Source organism: Peromyscus maniculatus, chromosome X (genome assembly GCF_049852395.1).
Source record: "Peromyscus maniculatus bairdii isolate BWxNUB_F1_BW_parent chromosome X, HU_Pman_BW_mat_3.1, whole genome shotgun sequence".
Lineage (NCBI taxonomy): Eukaryota > Metazoa > Chordata > Mammalia > Rodentia > Cricetidae > Peromyscus > Peromyscus maniculatus.
This window is the reverse complement of record NC_134875.1, coordinates 125,499,961-125,513,784: the sequence shown is the minus strand read 5'-3', so window position 1 is coordinate 125,513,784 and position 13,824 is coordinate 125,499,961. Positions and strand designations below refer to the sequence as shown.

Sequence of the window (13,824 nt, the reverse complement as noted above, 5' to 3'; positions counted from 1 at the left end):
TACCACTTACATTGGCAGATAGGGGGCAGGTACCAGTAAACCTGGCTGCATGACAGCATCACAGGAACTTCTGCCCATGAATGGGCAAATAAGAGTTACTTTATCCCCAAGCTTTCTGCTAAAGCTCTCAACCCTTCTCCCTCCCCATTTCTGCTTCTGCCACATGCAACCTTTGCTGCCTGACTTCCACCGGCAGTGGGCGGGCTCCAATGGGCAGGCTTGGGTGGCTTCTACTGACTTTAGCCCTAACCCACCTTAACTCCACCCATTCATTCTCAAACTGCCTTGGGAGACAGAGACGGATCTGAAAGCAACTAAGATCCATACAAATAAATTTACAGTAGTCAGGATGGCTCTTAAGCCAAAAATCAGCTTATAGCCTCAGACAAGTCTTCCAAAAGGATGGGTTTATAGTCTGCCTCCTGGCAGATCTTCCAAAATCTGTCCTTAAGCCATCAATCAGCAGAAAAAAAAAATTCACGACATGGAGTAAAATCTGTCTCTTGTTCCCCAGACCTCGCCAACTAAAACTTAAGCATCTAGAGAGCAAGGCTCCTGACCCCATACGCAAGAGAGTCATCTGTGGCATTTAAGGTGTGCCAGGGAAGAGAGAAAAGCCCGAAAACAAAACTGCCAAGTGCTGACTCCCAAAAACTGTTGGGTGGGTTCCTTTTTTAAGTGAGGAAAAAGGCCATGGGCTAGCAAATGCCCTGCCAGGCCATCAACAGCCTTGTTAAAAGTGCCACCTAGAAAGTCAACCAGTTAGCTGACTGCCCCCAGGCACCAAGATGCATGGATACATCAAGCTAAGACCTCTAGCAGACCTAGGCTTGGCTACAGACATGACAGGGAACCCAGAACGCAGCAAGGAAGTGATCCTTTTCTTTCCTTCTGGACACCAGAACCACTGACTCAGTCCTGGGAGTTTTGCAATGTCACCTCTCCTTTCTCTATTGTCGGGTACAGAGGACAGCCTTACCCACCTCACCAGATTTAACTGCGCTTTCAGAGTTACTTAATGAAAAAAGATTTCCAGCTAAGACAAGAGCTCATTGTCTCACTCCAGATCTATTGCCTGTATTTCTCATGGGCATACCGACAGGGCCCTGATCTTTGCCTTGTCCCTAATTCCAAAAATAAAAAATAAAAATAAATTCTCATATGCCACAAGCCTTTCTCTTTCCAGTTCCCTGTTCTAATTCACTGTTCAGCCAATGATACAGGACCACCACAGAACCAGAGTCCAGAGATCATCAAGAAACTATAACAGCTAACAGGTATTTACACCCCCAGACCCAAAAGCATCTGGGCACTACAAAAAAGACTTTAATGTAAACATCTATTACTGTGAGATGCTTTTAACAATTGATCACCTGTCTCCTGGATGCTGAACTAGTAAAGGAAACAGGTGCTTTAAAATAATCTGTCTCTAATAAAGTTTAACATGTTTCAAAATCCATCTGGACAAAGGCTGCATCTACCAACATATAATAATGATTCTTTTCTCTCTAAACTTTTTTTCTATGTCACTAGAATCTTGTCAGACAGAAGGTTCCCAGCCTTAGCCAAGAGGGATACATGTCTCCAGAGCAAATGGATGGCAGAGAGTTTCCCACAATGCCTGTCTACCTCAGAAGACTCCCCCAAGAGCCAACTGATGTCCAATAGTCAGCTGGAAGCAGCTTTTGAGAGAAATGACACCCCTATTCCCATCCACCTGCTTTTTTTTTTACAGTAAGTGAAAATCTGGGATGTAAGGATTCTGTCCTTAATTATGTTACCAGCCTGAGACAGCATCCCAGACTAAAAAGTGGGCGTGCCCTCTGTGTGCTCTCTTTCCACACTCCTTCCTTCTGTATTCTCCCCCCCTCTCCATGCGGTCTCTCTCTCTCTCTCTCTCTCTCTCTCTCTCTCTCTCTCTCTCTCTCTTTCTCTCCCAATAAAGCTCTAGAAATGTAACCATGGCTTGTGACTCTTCCAGCACTCTCCTCCAGCACTCTCCTCCGTCAGCATGTCATGAGTGCTGCCACTTAACCAACAATAGTGACATCTGGGTCCAGGCTGGTGCCAAGGACCGTTTCTTGGTCCATGTTCCTGCCACAGCCAGGGTCTGTGTTGATGTCCATGCCCATGTTGCCACCAGAGGACATAGGGATGCCTGGGGTTTAGGCCACCACCTGTGGTCATGTAAGTGTCTAGAAGCTGTGCTGCCACTGGGGCCATGCTGATCTGAGTGAACTGCACTGTTACCTGGAGCCATGGTGTCATCTGGCCAGGACTGCTGCCAAGGGGCATTTCTGGGTACATGGTCTTGCAGTTAGGGTCTTGCAGTCAGGGACTGAGTTGATATCTATGGCCCCCATTACCACTGAGGTCCATGCAAATGCCTGGGGTCTGGTCAGCCACATAAGACCAAGTTGGTGTCTAAGGGCCATGCTGATACCAGGGCTATACCCATCTTGGTGGCCTGTGCTGTCCCCAGGGCCATGGTGATGGCCAGGCTCCAGCTGCTGCCAAGAGCCATGTGTGGGTACATGTTCTTGCTATGGCTGAGGGTCTGTGTTGATGTCCATGGCCCGTGTTAACACAGAGGGTCATAGGAATCAAATGTGTTGAAATCCTAGGGCTGTGCTGAACGGGTCCTGCTCCTCACTGACCCTGGGATAACTGACCTTGCTCCCCAGTAGATGCTGCAGCGGGAAAGCTGGCCTCCCTTGCTGCAATCAGGAAAGATGGCCATACCCCACGTCATGGGCATGCACCTCACCTGGGTAGCACACAAGAATTGACCCTGTTGTCAGAGATGCAGGTGAGTCAGCTCTGTCAGCCTGAGAACAGCAGAGTTGACACCCCCCCATCTGCCATATGGTGGCATGGGTGAGGAAAAGATGCCCTCTCCCTTCTACCCCTTGCTACTTGCAACAGGCAGGAGAGCTGGCCCCAGAGTCACAAGAGTTGGAGAATTAGCCCTGCCCCTTACCAGCTGCAGCACAGAGGAGAGCTGATCCTTCATCCTGCCAGGATAGCACACTAGAGCTGACCCTGTTGTTGGGGACGCAGATGAGCCAGCACTTGAGAGCAGGAAAGCTGATCTTGCCCCCGTTCATGCCCCCTACAGCAATTGAGAGAGAGAGAGAGAGAGAGAGAGAGAGAGAGAGAGAGAGATGGAGAGACACACAGAGGGAGACAGAGATAGAGAGGGAGGGAAGGAGGGAGGGAGGGAGGGAGGGAGGGAGGGAGGGAGGGAGAGAGAGAGAGAGAGAGAGAGAGAGAGAGAGAGAGAGAGAGAGAGAGAGAGAGCTGTTCCTAGCCTGGGCAAGACAGTGAACATTGGAGCTGGCCCTGGTGGTATGAGCGTGAGAGAGTTAGACCTGTGGGTTGGAGAGCAAGAGAACTGGCCCCACTCCTTGCTGCAGGTTATATTGGGTGGGCTGGCTGAGGCAGTGCTGGAGAACTCACCCAGATAGTGACAACTGGGGAAAGCTGGTGGGCTGACCAGCACAGCTATCACCCAGGCCCAGAACAAGGGTTATAAGTTGGCCCACCCCAACATCCAACCAATCTATGAACTGTTGGAGCAAATAAAGGGAACAAACCTACAGATCCTAAACTGTAGGATCGCCATGGCACAGGAAAAGAGAATTTCCAAGAGCAACCCCAGTGAGAGATCATTATTGATGGTGTAGCAGAGACAAGAGGCCTCAAACTAGACCAATGACTCATGGCAATGAACACTTGCAAATGAAGATGAAAGGACTAAAGGGTGAACTGTATGACACACTGGGCCATACTACAGCTTCCCTGATGAGATTCTTCTCTTTTGTTTTGTCTTGGTTTTGGTTGTTTGAAGCATTTATCTAATTATTCTTTTTCAATAAAAACTGAGGAGTCAGATATCAATGTAAGAACGCGAATTATCAGAGAAGCAGCAGAGAGGTGATCAGTGACCTCCCTTTCCTCTCCTCCGTCTCCCTCCCCTTCCCTTTCCTCCTCTCTCTCTCTCTCTCTCTCTCTCTCTCTCTCTCTCTCTCTCTCTCTCTCTCTCTCTCTCTCTTCCTCTCTCTCTCTCTCTCTCTCTCTCCCCCTCTCCCTTCCTCAACCCAAGAAAATCTGCAACTTTCTTTAAGCCCCACCCTACTACTTCCTGTGTATCTGTCCTTGGTCCTCCAAAATCTTTATGGCTAATTTTTGGTCAGTTAGTAGCTAGCTCTGCCCTCTGATTCAAAGCAAACTTTATTGGGAGTCTCAGGAACACCAGAATTTGATCAAAATATCCCACAACAGTTGTTTGTTTGTGTTCTGGTTTTTTTTTTGTTGTTGTTGTTGTTGTTTTTGGTTTTTGGTTTTGTTTGTTTGCTTTGGGTTTTGATCTTGTTTTAAATTTTGGCTCTTTGGGGGTAAGTTGCAAGGGCAAAGGGCAGATACAGAGTGAGGGGGTGGGGAGACAGGCAAGATGGGGATGCATGATGTAAAATGTGCAAAGAATCAATAAAAGTTTTTTTTTTTAAGGCTAAAGCTGTTTTATGGGGGGAAAAAAGAGTTTCAGGAAGCTCAACAGTCACATTTCCTTGGATTCTTCTCTTCAAAAAAAATCACCCAAACTTATCTGACAATTGCAATTAACTACATTCCAATGTTTCCTTAAGATTTTATAATTTGTTATTCATTAGAAACAGAAGAGGAGCTGGAAGTGGTTTTTTTTTCTAAAATGTATTGTGCCAAGCACATAGCTGTATCTTTGATAAGACATACCAAGCACATTAATGAACTTTTAGAAACTATATGCTATATGAAATAATGTGGACTCTATTGATGAAACATTGTCACAGAATAAAAATTCACCTGACACATGCACTTCTGCCTGAGGACAGATTACATACATTTCTGTTATCAATTTTCTCATTTTTAACTGACTGTAAAATTGCCTATGGTTAATATAACTGGTTTGAAAACAGCTCAACTACCAGTAAAAAACAAAACAAAACAATATTCTACGAATTCTGATTCAGAATATTATGCTGCCTATATATCAATTTTAAAAATGATATACATCACCCCAAAGATTGTAATATCTAGATGTGGTGGATAACTTCCAGGAAACAGTGCTTTTCAGACTCAGCAGGGCTAGTTACACATATGAACTGAGCAGTACTCACAAGCCAACCACAATCCCAGGCATTTGGTAGCTGCTTGGAAAGGGAGAGCCAGTCTTTGTCAATGGTGTAACCCCTAAGTAGGTGAGCCATACTCCAGAGTATTTAGGCAGCACGAATTAGACTCAGTGGGATTTTTTAAAAAGAAGACTTGAAGTTGGGTGTGTAGAAAGGTGAAAGTGTATGGGGTGTATGTGGGAAGAGTTGGGAAGTGTGGTGAATATGGTCAAAATACATTGTATGAAGTTCTGAAAATTGATAAAAATACTTTTTTTAAAAGTAAAACTCAAATTTTAACAGGATACATACTATAAAAATAAACTAAATTGAGATACTGGATATATAATCTTTACCCATTATACATTAAATACTGGACTGATATCTACAATTTATAAGGAATTACAAAAATTCAAATTATTCAATCAATAATTGGGTTAGTGAACTGAATAGATGGTGCTCAAAAGAAGAAATATAAATGATCAAACACTTTTTGAAAATGTGTTCAGCATCTTTAGGCACAAGGGAAATGCAAATTAAAATAGTTTTGAGATTCCATTTCACCCAGATTATAACAGCTATCAACAAGAAAAAAAATGACAACAATTGCTAGCAAGGATATGGAGAAAGAGATGCATCCTCTATTAGATTCAGCATGAAGGATCCCTTAAAAACCAAAATTAGAACTACCATAGTACCCAGCCATACCAGTGTTGGTTGTATATCCAAAGAACCCTATAGCCTACTACATAGATATTTTCTCATCCATGGTCACTGCTAAGAAATGGAATCAGGACAGAGTCCACCAGCACCCATTGGACCAAGAGGTGAATCTTTGTCCTCCTAGCCAGCCTCTAGGCTTTGGGCCCAGGGGTACAACCCTGTGCCCCCATGCCACTACCCATTTCAGTCTCAGTTATAGACTAGCAGGCAGGACTCCTGCAGGCAGGCTGGACTACCACAATTCCTCACCAAACTCTGTAACCTATAAGTCCCAGCCCCCCAAAATCACCCACCTTCAGGGACCTCAGCTGCTCCCTGAGACAGAATCCACAAGCCCACTCTCTGAGACCACAGCTGTTCCCTGAGACACAGAGTCCACTAGCACCAATTGGACCAATAGCTAAGTATAAATAAAGTAACTTCCCAATCAAATCCTTGCATGTTGTATCCCTAGAACCTTCTAGAATACTCTCCTTTCTATCCGGGAGGTACGGACACATTAACCCATCATATAATACTGTTTTGAGTAAATGTCCAAGTCTTTACACATCAAAGTTATTTGACATTTCTGGTATACAACATAAAGATTCTATTGGCAGTATGGCAAGGCAACGTTCTTAAAGATCCCTTGCTTCAGATCATCACTTAGAACAAGTTTAAAATACAATGTAAGCAATACTAACTTTTCCTTAGAAGCTTTGGCATCTAATGCATCTGAGGACCTTTTGAAGATGAGAATATCTCCACTAATCCAATCATTTATCAATTCTAACACAAGAGGTACTTAGAGTTGGCTAGAAGAGAAATCTTTTTGCAGCATTTTGACCCTTTTGACCTCATAGCCTGAATTTTCCTAGATGATCATAATTTCATCTCATCTCATTTTTCTCAATAAAGATAATCATCATATGCAGAACTGAAAAGATCAGAAAAGCCCCAAATTAATGTTATGATGCACCTCAAGAATTTGAAGAATGTGGAATAAAATAAACCCAAGAGCAGGAGATAGGAAGAAACAATTAAAAACTAGGGCAAAAATTAATAAAATCGATGCTAAAAAAGTCAGTGAAACAGAGAACTGGTACTTTGAAAAGATAAACAAGATTGACAAACCCTTAGCCATATTAACCAAAAAAAAAGAGAAGGACCAATTAATAAAATTACAGATGCACAGAGAGACATCAAATAAACCTGAAAGAAAAGAATGATTTTCTAGATCTATATGAGCCATCAAAGTTAAAACAAGAGCTAAAATAAAGTATCAATTTATAGAAGTATATGACCTACCAAAATGTAACCAATATTAGGTAAACAATTTAAACAGATCCATTAAACAAGCAAGGAGATTGATACAGTAATAAAGAAAAAAATCTCTTGACTAAAAAAAAAAAAAAAAAAAAAAAAAACTAGTTCCAGATGGAGTCACAATAGAGTTTACCATACCTTTAAAGTAGAACTACAACCAATGCTTCTCAAATTATCCCACAAAACATAAATACAAATAACAGTTCAAACTCCTTCTACAAAGCCAGTATTATTAAACTTGATAAAGATAAAATAAGAAAAGAAAAGTAATGCTTGAGTACTCTGGCTAAGGCTCAGGAACACTGAAGGAGAAAGAATCTAGGAGCCAGATGACAGAAAAAGTGTGAGATATTGGCTTCTAAACATGATATAGCCTTTGCAATTGTGATCTCACAGGAGCTGCATCTTCCCCCAAAAGACTGGACCCGTCAACACTTAATCATGGATTATGAGCAGCTTATGGGGCTCTACTCCTCCTTGCTGAGTTATTGGCTACCTATGGATTCTGGAGGAGGTCAGTCATTCATTGTCCTTAGTTTTGCACTCACAGATGAGCCCACCAGGCTCCCACAGTTTTAAACCTATGGCCACAGGTAGTCCTGGGTAAGCTCAGTAGGTTACAAAACAAAACAAAAAGACATGAGTAAGGAAAAATGACTTAAAAGAGAGAGGAGAGGTTACAGAAGTGGAAGGGAGATTGGAAAAGATGGAGATGGGTAGAGTAAACAGAATACATTATAAACATACATGAAATCATCAAAGGATAAATTTAATACAAATCACAATAAAAATTAGATTTAAAAAATCTAATGATAAGAAAAGAACAGTTTGACTGCATTGACTGTGTGAAGAGAATCCAGAATTACCTGGAAGATTTACTCTATATTTCATAAACTTATTATTCAGTGGATTTTATAATGTTATAGTGCAGTAATTTAACATGGAAAACTAGTTGAATATAAATAAGTAAACTTAAGCTCCTTTTGTTTTGTTAATTTTATTACCAGGTCATAGGTACAATTTGATAGGGACCTCACTTTTATAATTCATACAATTCTCTGTATTTTAGAGCTGGAGACTTTTGAGATCATCTGTGACATTACACTGATGATCTCTAAACTCTGTGTGGTAAGTCTGCTCATTAACCTAGCAGTAAACACAAATTCCATCCAGTAGAGCTAAAGAATGGGGTGATTGTGTGATATGACCTTAATGGGTTTTGATCTACAATTGATGGTATATACATCCCCTCCTGCATCAAGCACCAGAATCATTCCTTTCAGGAATGAGGTGGGTGGGTAGAATTGGTGTTTGCCTGTGGGGATGAACCTAAGGATATCAGGAAGCATCTCTTCTATCTTTTCTCCAAATTCTAACATTGTAGATTCATGTTTCTGAATGAAGATATTGGCATTTACTGAAATATTTATGTTCTTTTTAGAAATGAGCAATAAAACTTAACTCCAAATAATGAATGTATTGATTCTTCCTTAAGAACTGGGAAGGAAGCAGAAGAGCAAAAGAAGGGGAGAAACTGGGGACATGCCCAAAAGAAATAAAATGCTTATGCTTGCATGCATATATGCTGCACTATGTGTGTGCAATGCCTGAAGAAGTCACAAAAGGATGTTGGATCCCATGGAACTGGAGTTAGGGGTGGTTGTGAGCTGCCATGTGGGTGGTAGGATGTGAACTCTAATCCTCTCCAAGAGCAGGAAGTGTTCTTTTTTTTAATCTTTCCATAATTAATTGAGAATTTATTGTTTTATTAAAATTTTTTTTTCATTCATTTTACACACCAATCAAAGATCCCCCTCTTCCTTTCTCCTGCCTCCTAGCCTCCCCCTCAACCCACCCCCACTCCCTTCCACAATAAGGCAAGGCCTTCCATGTGGAGGCACATCCAATAGAGGCAAGTCCAAGCCCTTCCCCCTGCCTCACGGCTGCACGAGGTGTCCCATCATAGGTAGTGGGCTCCAAAAAAACTGTTCCTAACCACTGTATCAGCACTACAGTCTCAAGTGTCTTTTGCTCTAATGCGATAACTCTTGGTGAGCCCTAAATAGCTTCAGAATGGGGAATGGTTACTCGATTGCTTATATCAGACTGATGTGTAATGAGCTTTAGAAGGTGGCTTTTGATGATTATTTGAGCTTTTTTACATCAGGGAAACACATTAGCTTAAGTTTTAAACTCTCAGTAACTTCTCTCCTCAGGGCTTTCTCATCACACCTTGCAGGAGGATCATAATTCATCAATTTTCTTTACATTGCTTGGAAAATCTCAAGGTCAAGGCTTGGCTTGAACACGGTGTAGAAATACTAAGCATCACTATCTATACAGAGGTAGGCCCAGATATGGCAAAAAAATTCTATCATTGGTAGAATTTTTTCTTTTCCCATCAGAGCAGCCTTTGAATTTGCTGCGGGTTTGAGAAACAAAAACATCACCCAAAATGAAACCTCAAAGGGAAACTTGAGGAAAGGAAGTCCTTAAAAATGATTAACTCACTTTTCCCCCCAAGAGTATCTCTTTAAGAGTCTTCTGTTTCCAGTTACCTGAGAAGAAAAGTGACCCCCAGTATTGAGGTAGTTGGATTAGCTACAGTTGATGGGGTACAATGAGGCTCTAAGTCTTAGATTTATAGAACCACTACACAGACTCACATTGCTCTTCTGGGCTATGTTATTAAATAAGAAATATATATTTGATTTTTTGGTCTCCATTCCTAGCACAGAGCTAGAACCTGCATAGCATTTCGAAATTGATAGAGGCAATAATAGTATCTTTTTTTTCTTTTTTTTAATTATTATTTTATTTTATTTTACAATACCATTCAGTTCTACATATCAGCCATGGGTTCCCCTATTCTCCCCCCTCCCACCACCTCCCCTTACCCCCAGCCCACCCCCCATTCCCACCTCCTCCAGGGCAAAGCCTCCCCCGAGGACTGCAATTAACCTGGTAGACTCAGTCCAGGGAGGTTCAGTCCCTTCCTCCCAGTCTGAGCCAAGTGTCCCTGCATAAGCCCCAGGTTTCAAACAGCCAACTCATTCAATGAGCACAGAACTTGGTCCCACGGCCTAGTTGCCTCCCAAAATGATCAAGCCAATCAACTGTCTCACCTATTCAGAGGGTCTGATCCAGCTGGGGGCCCCTCAGCCTTTGGTTCATAGTTCATGTGTTTCCATTCATTTGGCTATTTTTTTTTATTTTTGTAAATACCATATTTATTTTAAGCAGTTTTTTTTTTATTTTTTTTTGGGGGGGGGGTTTCGAGACAGGGTTTCTCTTGTGTAGCTTTGCGCCTTTCCTGGAACTCACTTGATAGCCCAGGCTGGCCTCGAACTCACAGAGATCTGCCTGCCTCTGCCTCCCGAGTGCTGGGATTAAAGGCGTGCGCCGCCGCCGCCGCCGCCGCTGCCGCCGCCGCCGCCGCCGCCGCCACCACCACCCGGCCTAAATTTTATTTATTTTATTTTACAATACCATTCAGTTCTACATATCAGCCACGGGTTCCCCTATTCTCCCCCTTCCCTTACCCCCAACCCACCCCCCATTCCCACCTCCTCCAGGGCAAATCCTCCCCCAAGGACTGCAATCAACCTGGTAGACTCAGTCCAGGCAGGTCCAGTCCCTTCCTCCCAGACTGAGCCAAGTGTCCCTGCATAAGCTCCAGGTTTCAAACAGCCAGCTCATGCAATGAGTACAGAACTTGGTCCCACTGCCTAGTTGCCTCCCAAACTGATCAAGCCAATCAACTGTCACACCTATTCAGAGGGCCTGATCCAGCTGGAGGCCCCTCAGCCTTTGGTTCATAGTTCATGTGTTTCCATTCATTTGGCTATTTTTTTTCAATAATTGAGTAAAACCGAAATTTATTATAAGCCACAGCCGTCCTAGGGACCTCCATGCTATATATATATAGCCTCCATGGTTCTATGGGTTGTGGTCTGATTGTTCTTTATTTTATATCTAGAATCCACTTATGAGTGAGTACATACCATGACTGTCTTTCTGGGTTTGGGTTACCTCACTCAGGATGATTTTTTCTAGTTCCATCCATTTGCCTACAAATTTCATGCTTTCATTGTTTTTCTCTGCTGAGAAGTACTCCATTGTGTATATGTACCACATATTTTTTTTATCCATTCTTTCATTGACGGGCATCTAGGTTGTTTCCAGGTTCTGGCTATTACAAATAGTGCTGCTATGAACATAGCTGAGCATGTATCTTTATGGTATGAATCAGCATTCCTTGGGTATATGCCCAAGAGTGGGATGGCTGGGTCTTGAGGTAGTTTGATTCCTAATTTTCTGAGAAACCGCCATACTGATTTCCACAGTGGTTTTACAAGTTTACATTCCCACCAACAGTGGAGGAGTGTTCCCTTTGCTCCACATCCTCTCCAACATTGACTGTCATTGGTGTTTTTGATCGTAGCCATTCTGACAGGTGTAAGGTGGTATCTCAGAGTCGTTTTGATTTGCATTTCTCTGATGATTAAGGATGTTGAGCATTTCTTTAAATGTCTTTCAGCCATTTGTAGTTCTTGTTTTGTGAATTCTCTGTTTAGCTCTTTAGCCCATTTTTTAATTGGACTGTTCAGTATTTTGATGTCTAGTTTCTTGAGTTCTTTATATACTGTGGAGATCAATCCTCTGTCAGATGTGGGGTTGGTGAAGATCTTTTCCCATTCTGTTGCCTGTCTTTTTGTCTTATGACTGTGTCTTTTGCCCTGCAAAAGCTTCTCATTTTTGAGAGGTCCCATTTATTAATTGTTGTGCTCAGGGTCTGCGCTGTTGGTGTTTTATTTAGGAAATGGTCTCCGGTGCCAATGCGTTCAAGAGTGCTTCCTACTTCCTTTTCTATTAAGTTTAGTGTAGCTGGATTTATGTTCAGGTCTTTGATCCACTTGGACTTGAGTTTTGTGCATGGTGACAGATATGAATCTATTTGTAATCTTTTACATATTGACATCCAGTTATGCCAGCACCATTTGTTGAAGATACTTTCTTTTTCCATTGTATAAACAAAATATTCCAGGATAAAATCAGATTTAATCAATACCTGTCCACAAACCCAGCCCTACAGAAATCACTAGAAGGGAAAATCCAATCCAAAGAAGCTAAACACATCCATGAAAAATCAAGCAATAGATAATCCCACACCAACATACACCACAGAAGGACAACACAACACAACCACAAAAAAATTAACAGGAATTAACAATCACTGGTCATTAATATCCATCAATATCAATGGTCTCAACTCATCTATAAAAAGACACAGGCTAACAGAATGGATAAGAAAACAGGACCCATCCATCTGCTGCATACAAGAAACACATCTTAACCTCAAAGACAGACACTACCTCCAAGTAAAGGGCTGGGAAAAGGCTTTCCAAGCAAATGGACCTAAGAAACAAGCTGGTGTAGCTATCCTAATATATAGTAAAATAGACTTTAAACTAAAATCAATCAAAAGAGATCAGGATGGACATTACATATTTATCATGGGAAAATCCACCAAGATGAAGTCTGGATTCTAAACATTTATGCTCCAAATACAAAATCACCCACATTCATAAAAGAAACACTACTAAAGTTTAAAACACACATCAAACCCCACACATTAGTAGTGGGAGATTTTAACACACCACTCTCACCAAAAGACAGATCTACCAGACTGAAACTTAACAAAGAAATAAAGGATCCAACAGATGTTATGACTCAAATGGACTTAATAGATATCTACAGAACATTCCATCCTAACACAAAAGAATATGCCTTCTTCTCAGCACCCCATGGAACCTTCTCAAAAATTGACCACATGCTTGGCCACAAAACAAATCTCAACAGATACTCAGGCACCCATGATTGTACAAGGCAAGTACTTTACTGAATGAGCTATCTCCCCAATCCTCATCATTAACCATAACTTTTCATTGAAGACTACAGGAGATGGCACCCAACTCACAGAAACCTGACTTAACTACCCATGGCACACAAACTGAATATACAATTTCATGGTCTTTCTATCACTATATAATAATTAATGTTTTTTCTTAACTATCTCCTTCATAAAACCATAAAATATTTGTAGGAAGTGACTAGTATTATAGAATTGTCATAATATTTCCATCATATCTGGCATATAGTGGAAATATACTTAAGGTTTTGAATGAATGAAGCCAAATCACTTAATTTTATTTCAACATCTAAGCTATCATAAACAGAGCACATCATTTTAATTAATTATAAAAGTTCTCTTTGCAGCCATAATTTGTATTAACTCTCCTTGGCTATAGCTTGGGTGTGTTTTTATAGAGAACATGGACAATTATCTCTTTTTTCATAATTTCCAGGAAAGGAGCATTCTAAGTAATCTTTTCATAATAATTGGGAGGTTTGTGTGTGGGCACTAAGATTATGGAGAGACAGCTTTAGAATGGGAAGGAAGGACGTGAAGAAATGTAAAGGACAAGCCACACTGTGTGGGAAAACCTGAGGTGAGAGGTGAAAGAGCTTGGCAGAACCTTAAGAGCAAGCTTGCATTGGATGGCTACTTTCGTTTCAAGTGTGCACATGCCTCTGGAACTCCCTGAAACCTTTTATGGGGGAAACCCCACCTACAGGTTCTAGA

The 13,824-nt window shown here is 41.6% G+C and overlaps 1 long non-coding RNA gene across 1 annotated transcript; it reads left to right on the top strand.

The window, feature by feature from the left end:
* The first annotated feature begins 223 nt into the window (after positions 1 to 223).
* On the top strand, positions 224 to 1,959 carry LOC143270925 (uncharacterized). The gene is made up of 2 exons (XR_013048131.1): positions 224 to 1,277; positions 1,534 to 1,959. It is a non-coding gene; the product is annotated as an uncharacterized LOC143270925 (long non-coding RNA).
* Positions 1,960 to 13,824: the final 11,865 nt, after the last annotated feature.